This window comes from Poecilia latipinna, unplaced genomic scaffold (genome assembly GCF_001443285.1).
Source record: "Poecilia latipinna isolate Pla-1442-1.1 unplaced genomic scaffold, P_latipinna-1.0 Scaffold256, whole genome shotgun sequence".
In the NCBI taxonomy this organism is placed as follows: Eukaryota; Metazoa; Chordata; class Actinopteri; order Cyprinodontiformes; family Poeciliidae; genus Poecilia; species Poecilia latipinna.
In genome coordinates, this window is record NW_015112872.1 from 294907 (window position 1) to 311776 (window position 16870).

A 16870-nucleotide genomic window follows, 5' to 3' on the forward strand; every position below is an offset into this window, starting at 1 on the left:
ATTAAAAAGTACGTATATTTTTTTTTGTTTTTTTTTTTTTTTTTTTTGTTTTTTTTTTTTTTGGGGGGGGGGGGTGTACTGAAAACTATGCATCATTTTCCTTCCTTTCCTTACACACTACTTTGTGTTGGTTTGTTTAATCCCAGTTTGGAGTTTTGGGCTTGTAATCTGACATCATGTGAAACGGTTCAAGTGGTGTGAATACGTTTTGGAAGGCTCTGTGTGGTTCATTTTAGGAGATTAACTGATTAATTCAAATGATCGATCTGTTAGATTTTATTTTTATATACATAAATTCTTCATTACATTGATTTCTTCTTAATTTTTTTTTTAACTCATAACTTCATTACACTGTTTAAACCCAACTAAGCATTTAATTGCCAGTCCCATTGCTTTTGGCAGGAGTCCTTTCCCTCCTCCTGCTTCACAGTGAGGTACAGCTGAGTTTTAGAGGGCGGAAAACGTCCGAGCGCTCCGGCGTTGCCAGGCAGTGAGTAGAGACTTGGCCGCCGTTCAGGGCTGCGTTCAGACAGTGACGTTTGGCCAGATTCACTGTGGAAGCGGGGGGGCAAAACCGGGTCTAGAGGCAATCAGGTTAAGATGATGCCAGTCGTGGTTTGACTTTGATGTGACATAACAAAACTGCGCCATATTGCCGTCTGAAGAATGACTCGCTTAGCTTGGCTGAACATGGTGGGGCTTCGTTCCTGTTGTCATGCTGGGAAAACGTTGTGAAGAATTTTATATGTGTGAAAAGTATTGTGTCAGCATGGTTCCGTGTGTGAATACATGATGTTACAGTGATACGACGGCATTCGTTGAGTGATTCACTCGTTCATTCCCCCCCCTCGTTCCCCTCCATCACTCCCTTCACAGTTTTGCACTTTGAAAGCTCTGAAGCTAGTAAGATGTTTTTAATTTTGGGCAAAAAAAAAAAAAAAAAGAAAAACCAAATACACATTGGTTGTGTAGGTGAGATGTGTAAATATAGGTAGATAAATGAATAACATATATGTGAAAAATCGCAAATGATTAAAGGGTGAAAATGAAAGAGTAGATCTGCGACAGAAGGACGATTGTTTGTAATTTGGTTTCATGTTGATAATCACTCCGTCTCAGACTGAAGATTGTGATTTCTTTTTATCCTCTCACTAATCCTGATCATAGCTGTTGTTACTCTTGTGCGTGTGAACCGCTGGACTTTGTAAAAATGAATGTTTCGGACTGCCACCAACTAACACTGTTTATCCGAGGGAGCGCGTCTCTCATGTCACCTCATGATTTTAATACAATGTCTGATATTACATCATAGGCAAATGTTTTCACTCAATTGCCAAAAAGAAAGAAAGAAAGAAAAAAAGGAGATATGACATGAAGCAAAAATGTTCAGCACCCCCTGGGTCTGCGTATAGAAAGGATTAAAGAAAGTTTGCAAAAGCATTTGCACATCTTGAACTTCACAACTCAACACATTGCAGCCACAAACCTTGGATAGTAAGTTTTTTTTTGTTTTTGTTTTTTTTAGCACCAATTGTGCTCCCCCCCCCCATGTCCAGATGATGAATTGAACGTTGGTCCATGAGCTGTTCAAAGCTGATCGAACTGTTTTATAAACTAACCCTGCATTAAACGTCTCCACACCTTTATCCTTGGCATGCCTGCTGTGTTGCTTGCTCTCCCTGATGCTGTTTGTTCACCAATGTTCTGTTTAATATGTACAAAAAAATGAAAACAAACCTCACAGTTATGAAGTTAATTCACGTTGGTTTCATCTCACAAAACGTATCGAAGTTTGTGGTTGTAATAATAAAAAAGACTAAGTTGAGGGGAATGAAAACTTTTACAAAGCCCTGTATACATGGCTGCTGTCCTCAACATTTTCACCTTTTCTCAAAAATCTTTTCTATTAACAAGCTTTTAAAATTTGACACACAGATACCTTAAAACCTCTAATTAGGGCTTAACCATCTTTACATCCTGTCTTTGGCAAACACTGCCACAAACTGCACAGTTTGTTAAAACTGAAAAAAGGAGAGGAAAAAAAAAAGTGTTTTTTTCACTTTTGAGCCGTCCGTTTCGTCCATGAACTGGGTTCCAGACAAATATAGAAAAACACTAAAAGACAAAATCACAATGTGTACCGACTGATTATTATGCTATTTACCTTTTCAACATACGAAATAAAAATCATGGATGGATGCTTTGTTTATTTTTACCAACAGACTGGAGTGAATGTAGAAAGCCTTTAAGATGACATAAAGTGATTGTTTTTTTTTTGTCGTAGTTGTTGCACCAATGCTGAGCAGTAAATATGAAGCTGTTGGATAGAAATAAATAAAATAAAATAGATGCCTAATCTGCAGCCAATGTGGATGTTACTGAACATCATTTTTTTTTTCTTTTTGAGTGGACAATTCTCCTTTCAGTTCTACTCCTTTCAAAGCATATATTATTCACAGGGGTCTTTGTAAACCAGGGTTGCTTGGCAACATATTCAAAGGGTGGAAAAAGGGCAGTTTTTGAAGTTCTTTTTCTTTTAAATAAAATATTGTTATCAGCCCCAGCTGCAAAAAGAGAGCGGAGCAGCATCGAGTGACCCTCCTATTCACCGTGATGCACCGAGATGCGGCTTTTTCACGTTTTGCTTCATAATGGGGCTTCTTTGTGTTGCAGCCAATGTACATGAAAAACATGCAGCCTTTATGTTTTCTGGGTTGTGTACAGAAATCTCTTTCAGTCTTCCTATGCTGCTCATTCTATTTGACAGCCATTTATTGGATATTTCAATAGCCCCTGCTCTTCTGTTGTCTCTTTGGGAAATACAAGACAATGGAAATGACTGAAAAGCTGAAGCTTTTTACAAACTAGAGAAAACATTTGGTATTTTGAGGACGACAAAGACAAAGAATGCCTTTGTAAATCAACAGACTTTTAGATTTTGAAACCAGTGCCACCGTATCTTATCCTCACCATGTATGCCTAATTATGTAGGCGATAATACGTTCAATGTAGTCATTTTATTTGCAGTCACAAATAGTCTATATTCTAAATATTCCAATGAAATTCCACTGGAAGTGAACGCGGGCCACATTTGACCTACTAATGGAAGCTTGGATTAAAAACACCAAATACTAACTTTTGAAAAAGCCACGACAGGCTCGCTAAAATATTGAAATGATGCAATACCAACAAAACATTTTCAGGTAAATAGCTGAAACATGAAATAGCTGCAACTTTGTGTTTAAAAGATACTGCGTGAGAACAACCTCACCAGGACATTTTGACCTATTTATTTAAAGGTTTTCGGGGTTAAATTACAGCTTTGGAAGCAACTGGTTTCCCTCACAAAGCTGCAGAGCTGAAGCAAATTCTTTTGTATGTAATGTGAAAGTGGACCGGCAGAGGGCAGCAAATCCTAATTTCCTCCTCTTTTCTCCCAGTCAGTCTATTGATCCCGACTGAGGTTAAACTGATTATAACTGGCCTGAGCATTACAGTGAGACTGTAACTGGATTATTTTCCTGCCTTATTGATGACATGCTCAATAACAGACTGTCCAGCAAAGCTCCTAGAAACTGGAGATAACTTAACCTCCAGGAAAGAAAGGCAATAATAACTTAACAATAATAATTATAGTAATAATAATAATAATAATGTCTTGTTTTTCCATCTTCAAAGCTGAAGAAGCTTTCAAAGAAAATATTATTCCTGCCCCCAACAGAGAGTGGTAGAGACAGTGTGCGTGATAGAGAGAGAGAGAGAGAGAGAGAGAGAGGTGGTGAGGACTGAAGCAGACTCTCCCATGCCTGAAAGCAAGAATCACAATGATTTGTACAGAACTGGGAGGCCCGTGGTGAAGTTACACAATGAAAAGATCAGAGGAGCCGACTGGCAGCTCGTCTCTGGGGTTCAAACAACCACAAACAGCTCCTGAGAAGAACAGGCAAACAGGAGAAGTCGGACCGGAGGAGGTCACCTCCAGGAGAAGCGACTGCAGCAGCACGCAGACCTGTAACAACAAGCCTTATTGATCTGCAGCCGTGGCTTTAATCGCCTCGTCCCGCTTTGGGGACATTTTAGCGTCGATGATGATGATGTTGGTCTTTCACAGTAAAACAAGCAGAACGGGAGACCGACAGACCGTGACACTTTCGAAGAAAGACAGGAACTAAGCCTGTACGGGAGTAAGAAGCAAACACGTTAAACTTTGACTTTCTACAAATAGAGACGCAAACATTAAAAGTCCTGCTTTAAGAAAATCTACCACATGTACCCTTAATTCGTAAAACTGTCAAAAGCTAATCCTTTATGCATAGACTTTATTATAAATTTACTTCATTTATAATTGGTGTGTTCTTTCTTAATCTCAGGCTCCCAAATATGTGAAAAAAACAGGAAATCCTGATTCAGTAAAGCGAGGGTTGAACATCATGTTCACCAAAATGAAGACAAGAGGGCAGAAAAGGATGCAAGACGAGTTAAAGTTCAGAAAATTCCCGTTTTATTTAAAGGATTCTTAGTTGAAAAAGACAAGAATCGACATGCGAAACCAAGGAGAGCATCTCTATGTGATAACGCGCTACAGTTTTGCACTGAACAAAGCATTAAAATATATACTTACATAGTTCATGACCCCAGCTTATAGCATGCTCTTCTAGAAATCAAGGTTGTGTGAAAATGAATTCATAGAAGCCAGTAAAGATGAACACGTTTTCTAACAACTAAACACATAAATAAATATATTTAGTCAAGCATTTTGAAAGTCCAGACTTCTGTTGTCAACTGCGTCTCAATCGTTTGTCTCAAGTCCCAAAAGCAGAGCTTTCAGCAGCATGAATCATGAGTCTTTTTTTTTTTAAAGCGTTTGACTTTCAACCAATGTTTTGCCTGTTTAACGAACCTTGATGACTCGTCATCTTAAACAGATGTCAATACTTTTTCCTACCAAATCCCATTCTCTCTGCTGTCTTTCTTTAGCTTCATAAAAGTTTTCACTACGACACAATCAAAGAGCCCTGACTGGTATCAGAAGACATTAAACCAAGGTCAAACATTTATTTTCTGCGTCGTTAAACGTAACGAAGTGAAAGAAATAGAGACTGTTTTATAGGAAAACCCTCAGACGCCGAACGCTTGAACCGCTGTGATGGGGAATGATAAAAAAAAAGAAGAAAAAAAAAGAAGAGAGGTTTCATTTGTGGGCTTTGCAATCTCATCAGAATAGCAGGTTTTGTTTTGTTTTTTTTTAGTTTTTTCAAAGACCTTTTTGGTAACCTGTTATTTTCAGCTATTCCAGTCTGTTTTCTCAGCTGGCCACACCTCTCACCTGTTCTTTGTTTCCAGTAACTTGTTCTCTTGATGAGTTTTTAAACCACTTGTTTTTCTTCCCTACTTCTCAGATTTTATGTTCTTGTTCTTAAGAATTTCCTAAGAACAGATTATTTAGTTCGGTCTGTCAGCCTTTCTTTGTTTTTGTTTTTGTTTGTTTGTTTGTTTTTTCAGGATTGAAACCTGAACATTCAATTAAATTTAAGCTTTCCAGGAATACGAAATTGACATGAGTTAAATTGTGACAGTAACCAATTATTTGTCATCTTGGTGTAAAAGACAGGAGAAAACTTTTGTTGTTGGTGGTGGTTTTTCCACTATTATTATTTTTGTTGTTTTCAAGAACAAGAATTTAATTGGATATCACTTGGTTTTCAAATTGGTGAATACCAACAAAAGCATTGAATTATTATTATTTCCTTGAAATGTCTTCCTTTCTAATTCTGTTACCGTGACAACCAGCAGTTTGTTGTTTCGTTTATATAGTAAAAAGTCATCAGAGAAATGCATGACTTATTTTAGCAGCATGATCCGAGGCTTAAAACTGAAAAAAAGAAGAAAATGGTAAAAAAAAAAAAAAGTAATATATAAAAATATATCTTTCTAGATATTGACATCTAAATAAATATAGATATCTAGATATTTTTGATTGGTTACTTTCGACTTTCTAATTGTGTCAAACGAGGAAGCAGTGTATTTGAAGTGTGACTTTAAAATACATGCATTGTTACTCCAGCTAGCTCAAATGTGACGGTTAGCCTATCAGACGTTTCCAAAGCCGTGACATCATCTGGGATTCCCTATATTGTCAAGTATGTAAACATCTGAATAAATAACTAAATCTGTGACATATTCTAATCTTATTTTTGTGAATTTGGCAAATAGAAGTAACTTAGGTCATCCTATGTAATCTAAAAGAAGAGAAGTTTACCCCGGCTTAACTTACGTTGGTGAGGAAAAAATGTTCTTGGGTGCATCAAAACTTCTGGTTTCAACTGTGGACGGATCACAGAGAAATGATGGATTGGTTTTTAGATCCTTTGTTGTAAATAAACATTTGAAAAGGTGACGTGCCAAAATATTAGGCTCTCCTTTCAATTTGACATCCGGTGCACCTAATTGCGATCAGAAAGCATAAACCTCTGATAGAAAGTGCTACAGTCACTCAAATCCAGTTTGTTCATATGTGAAAATGGAGCTGTTAAAGTTTACATCCGAGTCTCTTTAATAGCCAGCCCAAATAAGTTTGAGTTTTTTGGCATTCCCAAAATTCTTGAAGATGTAAAAGGTTTGTCCATAAAGTTAACCTACCGGGGTCCCTGTATAAACATCTTCCCATACTCTTGAAATCTTTATTTGCAATTTGCCTTTTCCACAACACAACTCACTACTCTTTGGCGGTCTATCGTGTGAAATCCCAATAAAATACGTGGAAAGTTTGTGATTTTAAGAAGAAAAAACTTGTAAAAAATACCAAGTGTTTGAATAAATTTGGACATCAGGAAGAGCCTATATATGTTTTTTTTTTTTTTTTTCCCAACCTTATATACACGAATTAAAAAAAAATCCCAATCAGCTCCATACGGCAAACTCCCTCTTTGGGGACCCAAACTTACCAATTCAACGAATTCAGCTCAAGCGCAATAAATCTAACGCCTACTGTGAGTCCTGACAGATCATGAAACATTAGTCATCTGAAATATAACAGTGGCCTAACAATGGAGTTTCGTGAGAGAATGCTTTGCCAAGTTTATAACCTCTGTCTCCACAATGTCTGGAGTCTCCACCCTTCTTATGTGCAACGTTTGACACACTCTTTTAATCAAGCACTTAACCTTCACACTCGCTCACGCGCGTGCGTGCGTGCACAAACACACACCTTCTCTGTACGTGTAATCATCGGTCTAATGATTATATTTATAGTCTTCTTTTAATACGGAGGCTTTTGCTTTGATATACCTGGAGGTTTGCGTCTTGTTATCGCCTGTTTAGAGACTCGGCTCTGAAGAATCTGGTTTTAGACGGAGGCAAAGCAACATGAGAAAAAAACAGAACAAAAACCAAACCCCTTCCTATCACTGTGCCTCCCCCCCCCGGTTGGTCATATATTTTATCTGTCAAAGAAAGGGCTGGATCCTAGACGATGTGGAATGATTAACCAAAGTTGTCGTGTTTTTTTTATTATTATTATTCTTTCACATCCCCGCAACGACAAGGCTATACGTGAAGAATTGTTTGGAAAATGTCAGCCACTCATTTTGACGTGAAATATGGTTTCGCTTGGCCAGGAGAGAGGGCCTGTCCAGATAAGGGTGGACTTTTGACACCGGCTAATTAGGTCCTTCTTATAAGCTGTTCTTTGCACAAAGGTGTGGAGAACCTCTCAGCGGGCGTCATGCAGTCGCTTTCCAGTCCCGTGGCATGAGAGAGCGTCAGAGAGGGGATCTGACACCGAGCTGCCATCTTTCCTAGATGCTACGCCGTGACTCACACGTCGGTTTTCAGAGACAGCGGCTTTTGGGAGTTGTTCTCAGCCGGTTTTTGCATGTGTAGGTTTTTGTCCGTTCTTGTTCCCAACACAAACGCATCTTAAGCTCGGTCAGACTGGATGGAGAGCGTCTGAGAACAACTATTTTTGGGTTTTAGCCACAAATTCCCAATTAGATGTAGGTCTGAGGTTTGCTGGGCTACTGCAACGTGTGTGAGGTCCGGCTGAAAATTCAGGGCCCCGTCATCCTGCTAAAAGGTGAACTTTCATCCTAGACCCTATTTCTTTTATTTTATTTTTTATTTTTTTGTCGATTCTTACAGGTTTTATTCATGGTCTGACTTGTATTTAGCTCTATCCGTCCTCTTACTCTGAACACCTTCCCTGATTAAGAAAAGCAGCCGCACATTATGCTACCACCGCCATGTTCTACTGAAATGTTCAATAATGACTTTCCTCTTCCTGAAATAACAGATTTGTGTTTTGCCAAACAATGTTGTCCTGTGGAAAGTAATTTGTCATTAGATAGCTATAAAGCTAGCTAGCTACATAGCTAGCTAGATCTAGCTAGCTACATAGATCTAGCTAGCTACATAGCTAGCTAGATCTAGCTAGCTACTTAGATCTAGCTAGCTACATAGCTAGCTAGATCTAGCTAGCTACATAGCTAGCTAGATAGAAAGACAGATAGGAGGAAAGAAACAATAGCTCACAGATGCTGTGTGCGCTGAACGATCGTCTTCTCTCCCACTCAGGTCAGATGTGAACAACAGACCCGGGTCAGGACCGCACAGATTAAACCATTATGATGTTAGTAGGACTCCAGGGTGGAATCATGGCCAACAGTTATGAATACCAGGTTTCATACAATTTACTTCAAATGACGCACAGCTGCAAAAAAAAAAAAGTGAGGGGAAGAAAGAAGCTCATCACATGTGTGATCCTCCGCTTTTCTGTGCAATTGTGTGCTTGATTAGTTGCGTTCAGCAATTTTGTGTAGGTGGTAGGGGATATTTTGGCAGCATCAGGGGGATTCAGGCATCAGAGAGCCTCTCATCATATAATATGATAATCTGAAGGAAGGAGGGGAAGAGAGTTAATGAGAAACACTGGCTGTCAGTCTCTGAGAACTCCACAACCTGCTAGACATGTTTAGTTGTTAAACAAACTTAAAGTGATTAGTTAAAGTGGATAGTATCTGGTCAGACAGGTTAGGGCAAGCTTTTAATTAGGCAACAGCCAAAAAGAATGATCGTCTTTTAATTTAGCTGGCAGAGTACACATCTCAGTGTGTGTGTGTATTTATGTGAGCGTGGTGCACTATTTCCCACGTCAATCAGTTTGATTTTTGCATGTTGACGTGTCTTCAAAAAGACACTGATCTAAATATTTCTAACTGTTAGTGAGAGTGTCTTCTTGGGCATTTTGTAGTCTCAGACAAGTAGCTGGTCTGGTGAATGTAAGACTTTTAAAAAAGTACATTCTTGGACTGGAAATTTATGAGTAAAAAAAAAAACATTTTAATACAGTGGATTTAATACTCTGTAAATCTATGTAATGCAGCAGCGCCAAGGTCTAAAAACAAGACTTTTGTCTGACGTGAGGAGCAGGTTACCCTGATTGATGTATTGCACGATGTACCCAAACTTTTCATGAAGGTCACATTTGTTCAGATAAGTATCAGTTGTTTAAACACAACCTATGGTATAGACTAGAGCCTGTAGTATAAAATTAGTGAGAAATGCCCATTGAGCTACTTGTGAGCAAAAACATAGATAGACGGCAGATCATCATGGAGAAATTGAGTTGGTAAGAAATCCAAATGGCAGGTAGGAGGTTAGCGTTAGCTGGTTCTTAGCAATGATTTGGGTTAAATCAGCAGAAAAAAATTTAGCTTAGAACTAAAGTTTAAACCAAACAAGTTATGGACTAGTCGAAGTTAGAAAGTGACTTTAGTGGCAAAACTGAAAAATTTCTCATGAAACAATTCTAAACCCTTTTTCTGTTTCTTTGTGAAATTATAGAAAACAGAACAGACTGAAATCCCTTCTATTATTTATTCAGCCTCTGTTTTACCAGAAAGTCCTTTGTGACAAAATCTATTTTTGTGTATTAATACACACAAGTGCGTACAAGCAGCTGGTGTTTTTTTGAGACAGGTGGGAGTTTCATCAGCGTTGTCTCAAATGCAACACTGCATGTTTTAAACACTCTTCCACAACACTAAGCGATCCGTTTTTACACAAGCTTTATTTCATTGGAAATGAAATGGAGAAGTTTGATTTATTTAGATGAATACAATGACTTTCTCTGTGTCAGTGCAAAGATCTTGGCTTGACTTTGCTTTCTCGTGGAGCTTCTTCATAGGGCGGAAAAGTTACTCGTCTTTCAATTGATGGATCATTACAAGATCCATCAATCTTGTAATGATGGATGCCTTGGAAGCTCGACTCGTTCGACAGCAGATTGTTTCCAGCCTTGCGTTACTTTTGTTCTTCATCTAATATTTTGAATTCACTTTTTTTTACCATGTGCTATTTTGTTCACATTCACAAGGCAAAACTGAAAGTACTTTCACTCTAGAGTTTGCTTTTTTTTCCAAACTGCATCAAAAACAAAATGACAAAGTGGTATATAAAATCTAAAAATATATAAATGCTATTTTTTTTTTTACTGAATGAAAAGGAAAACAAAAAGGCAAACTAGACTTTTGAATTTACAGGTTTAGTTTGTTATCATAACTGTCATCAGTGAAGATAATTTGAGCTGTCAGTAACATCATATTTTTTCCCTTTGTGAGTTTAAATAGACTGGTATGAGGATGTGAAGTCAACAGATAAACAGAAGAGTCTTTCCTACTGTCAACACCAAGATCCTTGTTTAACTTCCTCCGAGTCTTCAGTGAAGTTTCTATGCCTGCAAATTAATGAACGCCGACGCACAGAAATATTCTCCAGGTTGACCTCATACGAACTTAATGAATAATTTCAATGAAAAGAAACGTTAACTTTGTGGTAGAAGAACTCCTCACTCCTTCGATGCAGACACGGCGGCTGTCTTGACTAAAGCTCCTCTACCATCCGTATTCATCAGCATCATTTTGGATCAAGACTCACATTTATCACTTAGCAAATAATTAATTCATCAAATACTTAACACTTCTAGAGGAAGTAATTACGCGGCGGTAGAAAACGTACTCTTCTTTCAACCCTGTCCAGAAACGGTGGATACCTGGAAACCCAACCTGTTCGACAGCAAGTTGCTTTTCAGCCTCGGTTAATGCGTTTCTTCTGCTCGTGATCTGATGCACCTTTTGAAGTGAAGCGGGGTTTTTTTTTGTTTTGTTTTGTTATTTGTATCTCTTGCCATTGTGTTCATGTTCACAGTGGCAAAACTGAATGCACTTTCAGTCGATAACTGATCTCTTTCCTGGACTGCTCAACTGCATCAAAGTAAAATTACAAGTGGTATATAAGATAAAAAAAATATTCACATTCTATTTTAAGGGTTTTTTTTTTTTACGATTCAATAAAAAAAAAGAAAAACAAATCAGAAACCACATCTGAAATCTTCGTTTAATTACCGTTTGACCTGTCATCCCTGCAAATAATGCAAGCTGTATGGAAGGACTTTCTTTTTTTTTCCCCCTCATGTGTTTAGACAGATTGGTATGAGGATGTAAAGCGTACAGACAAACTGATGTTTTTGTTAAATTCACATGCGGGGAAAAGATCCAGAGAGTAGTATGCAGATATGCACAAGTCTGCAAACTATTTATTAAAATGAAACCAAAATGCTCACACTCATCACCAGCAACGAATAAATAATTTATTGTTTGTCCGCTCACAAATCAACCGCTTCTAAATCGGCACCATCAGGGATGACTGAAATGTGTCACTACCCATTTGGGCAAACCAAATTCCTTTTGGGTAAAGGTCAAATGAAACAAAGACCGAGTAATTTAGAGACAATGACTGGATGATAGTCCGGAGGAACGCAGTCTAAGAACTAAGTGTAAGAACACGGAACTTTCTCCACAGCATGGTGGTGGCAGTATCATGCTTAGGGTCTGTACAACTGCCAGCTGTACTGCTGTATCGTGCAAACAGGATAAAACGATGAAGAAAGATTCACCTAAAATCAGCCGCTTAGATGATTGAAACTCAGGCACGGCTATAGGTCGTCCAAACTCACAAACTAAAACGTCTATTAGATTTGCTAGGCAAACACTGAGCTTCTGGAATGACCCCTGCTTCAAAACCCTTAAGCTTTTCCTTAAAAAACAGGGTCTTTACTGGGATTCAAGCACTTTGAATGAGCTCTACCTTTGCTGCTGGGAAGAGTTCTCCAATATCCAGTCAGAAATATGCCAGAGTTTTCCTCTGCACATGGTTTTGCTGCTGCACCATCTTACGAAGCGACATAATTCCAAATTCAAGTGCAGGTGGTATGTATAAATTTGAATCAGCACATATAAAACTGACCTTGTGCAAGAGGGAGAAGATCCACAAGAAACTCAAGCTCGTGCACCCAATTCTAGCCTTTAAACATCATCGAAGTATTTTTAGAATCGTACGCACCGCCAGCACAAATCCATACACCGTAGACGAGTGTTTTTCAACCCTGGTTCCTCGCTGCCCTGCATGTTTTAGGCATTTCCCCCTGCTTCGGCACACATGATTTCAATTGATAGCTGATTAGCAGGCTTTTGCTGAATTGCGATCATCTGAACGGGGTGTGTTGAGGCAGGGAAACATCTGCAACACGCAGGTCAGGTCATGCAGACCTTGAGGACCAGACCTGGGAAACGCTGCTGTAGATCAAGCAGAAAACATGTGTGTTCATTACGTTTTTACTTGTGCTATTTGTGTAAACGTAGACGCAACACCTGGTGTCATTTTAATGACACCTTACGTAAGGAAGCGTTCCCTTCCTAAGGGAACGCTTAAACTGATTTAAGTGCAAAATTGAAAAAATGAGGTTGATTTGAGTTGCTAAATGCTATTTGACTCAAAATAGACACAGGCATTGGAGCTGATGTTCTGCCTTATGGAGACGAAACTGTTGTGCAGAATAGTTAGAACTCAGTTGCTGCAACGTCTCTGTCATTTCATCACCACCATGCGTGAATGCTCGGCATAATGAGCTTACATGCTGCGCTGGGATTTCTCTAAACGTGTTGCCGTGCTTTATGACTTAGCATCTCTTCCTTGGCTTCCATTCGTGTTTTGTGAAACGTTTCTACTGTACTGCTTCAGGCCTGAAGTTATATGCTTGCTTGCTTGCTGCTGGTTGTTCTTTTCCACTTTGGAACCTTTCCAAATGAGACACGACTGTTCAGTTATTTTCCAAACGTCCCATGATAAACTTTAACATTTTACACACTAACCGGGAGCTGTAAAGTCTGATCTACGGCTCTAGAGTATCTCTTCGATGTTGTTTGCTCGCCGTGAAGTTGGTGGGATGTCCACGTCTTGAAAGCTGGAGGAAGTGTGGTTTTATCGGTGGTGGGTGTTTTTTTTTTTTTTTTACTCGAATTTATCTGGAAATATCCCAATAGCTAAATGAAGATTCACTCGCAGATTAGTTGAATATTAGTTTGATTAGCAACACCTGACTGCTACGCCTGCTCTTGTTTTCTACAGAAGCAGTAAGGATCTACTTTTTCTTTATTTTTTGTTCAAGGTTTTGTTGACTAAATGATTTAGTCATTTCAAGTTGCATTTGCCTAATCATTTGATAACAGAGGAATATTTTGAGCTTAGCTTTGTTGCACTGTTATTTATTATTTTGTGACTACAGAGATTTACAACTAAAAGACAAAAATAAAAGAAGTTAGTAAAACAGAATAAAACAGTAAAAAAAATAAAACCAGGAAATAACCTCATGACTGTTAAGAGGCTAACTAAAGTGATTATTTTTCTTATTTTATTGATGTGAATTATCTTCATCTCGGTTCATTTTACATGCCCAATTTTCTGTTTTCATGCTGAACAACTAATCAGGATTTCATTCCTCCCCCCCTTGCACTATGTTCACGCAGAGGCTGATCTTAAGCAGCGTCCTTCAGAACGTCTGAGCTGTCACAGAAATTAAATTTCCATTGATAACCACTGAGCCGTGTCTGAAGCAGCTGCCCGTCTGGTTCTCTACGATAGACTGTGAAAAAGCATGGGGGGTGGTGGGGGGTCACATTCGGAGAGACGCAGAAAATCTGCAATCACGACTTGTTTCATAACTCCTTACTAATGCGACGTCGGATACACAAGTGAAGATTGGGAGAGAAAAACAGTGCACATCAACTGTAAAGCTTAAATAACTACAAGAATATGTTTACATTTATTTTAAAGGTACCAAAACTGAAAAATAAACTGGAAGGGCGGTAACCAGGCTTATGGTTGCCCTTTCCAACAGACATGATTGCTAAACTAGCAGTAAATCTACATAAAGCTCATAACTCGGGTGATTATTTTTAAAAACCTCCTACATACAATAAGCATTTAGTAATGCTGAATCATACATTTCTGAAGCATACTTTCCTCCACCGAGATGAAGTGGAAAGCAAAACAGGAAAGCATATGTTATGAACTTCAGTAAATTGCAACAAAATTGTAATGTAAGGTAAGCCGGCCCAAGGGATGTGCAATCTAAGCAGCTTCTTAGAGCCTTCAAAGGTCCAGGATGTACACGAAACTTCCCAGCTTCGAATTTACAAGTACGTACTTATTGTTCCAATTGAAAAATTATTCCAAAAATTTCCAAAGAATTGACATTTCTTTTAAACTTTCAAAAATATTGTTGATTCCTTGAAAGAATCAAATTGCATTGGATTGTGCAGTGAAGAAAAATCCCATTCCACTGTGTAGTCAAAGTAATTGTTCAGTCGAGCTTGTACAACTTAAAAGTTGCTTTAGATGTCCCATTGGTGGCCAGAGGTTGTGGTCTTATAGCTCCAAAATCACATTCTCTTCAGGACCCCAAACAAGCTTCGGGCCGCCTCTGACTGCAAATAACGTATTTATGACATTCCATAGCTGCAGCCGACTACAGCTATGGAACAAGCAAGCTTCCAGTTATGCAAAAGTATGACTAACTAAACAATGATCACATGCTCCATCACCTCTGTCCTCTGAAACCATGAAGAATGTGAGAAAACAAGTCGCAGAGCTTCTGTGTTTGGTCGGGGAGTTGTTCACTACAGTCCAGCTGGTTACAGTGAACAAACTGCTGTGATTAGAGAGGCTGTGGAAACTGGAGATATGTTTTGTTTTTTTTTTTCTTCTTCTTCTTTTTCCTTTCCAATGAATCAAGATCAGAACCTGCAAGGAAGAGTACGAAAGCGAAAGGTTTTTTGTGATATCCTCTGATGCCTGTTACACAGGTTCAAAGATGTCTGACTGATGCCAGAGAAACTCCAGTGGTTCTTCTTTGGATCTATTTTACATGTGGTGGGGAGTATCTATGACCTACGGTGACTTACTGTCAGGACTTGGGATTTGTGTCTAAATAAATGAATTATTACCAGAATGTTCGCTTTTAACGGTCCTTTACCAGGAAATTTGCTGATTCACATGCTGCTTTATGGTGCTTTGTACTCATCATTTCAACATTAGTCACTGAGTGTGTGGCCGTACCTCCCTAACAACTGATAATATGCTTCGGCGTAGGCTTCAAACAACAACTACAACAACAAAAAAATAATAAATTGTGAGAAATATGTGAAGTCAACTAAACATTCGGTACTGTGCAAAAGTTTTAAACCCCTCCTCGTTTGTTTCTACTTTGCCTCCAATGAGCCTGACTTTTTATTGGAAGTCTTTTAAAACCGGTCTCAAGCTCTGCTTCTACTGTCTTTCTTGAGTTATTAAAGCTTTTTCTTTTGGACTTTGACCACCATTTCAATCATTTTGCCTGGAATCTGTCAACAGAGAATAGCATGTTGCGCAATGTGTGCCGAAATAAGTATAGAAATTACTTGAAGGGGTGAGGCCTAAGCAGGAGTCACAGAGGATCTTGCACGAGACTCGAGAATCACATCATAATTTAGCTCATCGGCAGGTGTGTGCCAAGCTTTCAGCCAACAGCTCTGAGAATCACTGTAATGACGCTCCACCAGTAATTAATAGTACATTTTTTACACATTCAACTAAAGAAACCCACAGACTCCGTGGGTAAAGTAGTGGTCTTGCAATCGGAAAGTTGTAGGTTCGATTCCAGCTTCCTCCTGCCACATGTCCCTTCCCCACCTCCCCCTGGGAAAGGCACTTAACTTTATCCACCGGTGTGTTTGTGAGTGCGAATGTGACTCTAGTGTGAGTGGTCAAAAATGATTGCAAAAGCGCTACATAAGTTCAGTCCATTCACAAAATATTATTTCCATTCTAGAAATAATCTGGTACTGGAATGGACGTACGTAAAGAAAGCCCGCTTATAGCATCATGAAGACATTCTGAAGAAGCCAGATGGTAAAAACGCCATAAATTAAGTAACATATTCATTAAACACAAACAGTAACAGTGAAGTCCAATGTAGGATGATTGTCAAGCATTCATATAGAATAACTAAAGACTCCAGCTTCGATTATGCTTAATACTTAAGCGTTTTCAAGAAACCATCAGTGTCACCTTTAGACACCACTTTTATTTTATTTTATTTTTTATTTTTTTAATAAAAATGTCTTGCGGTGAACCCTTCATCTTTGATGTTATCCTTCGCTGTGAGCTAGCATGTCAGCTGCGGTGGTATCTCTCCCATCTCTGACAACAACATGTTCTATTCTGAGAAAATTGGGAAGAGTTGATCTTGGACGGAGCCGCGCATGATGTGAGTGCGCGCCGGTGTCTATCCGCTCCCTCCCCGCGGTCACTCTGTTGGTCCTCCGAGTGGGTGGTCTGCTTCAAGAGAGGTGCGCTGGAAACTTTATACCAGCATGCACACTCACAAACACACTCACAAAAAGGATAGGAGGTGAGGAGAGGGAGAAGGGAGAGAGGGGGGGGGGGGGGGGGGGGGGAAACAACCCAACCACAGACGACAGGGGGGGGGGGAGGCGAG

General features: G+C 39.0%; 1 long non-coding RNA gene across 1 annotated transcript in view; it reads left to right on the top strand.

Moving 5' to 3' along the window:
- The first annotated feature begins 77 nt into the window (after nucleotides 1–77).
- Nucleotides 78–16870, top strand: part of LOC106947811 (uncharacterized) — a 26840-nt gene continuing 10047 nt past the window's right edge. The window contains exon 1 of the long non-coding RNA XR_001425045.1: nucleotides 78–3775. This is a non-coding gene — a long non-coding RNA (uncharacterized LOC106947811). The remainder of the gene's footprint in view (nucleotides 3776–16870) is intronic.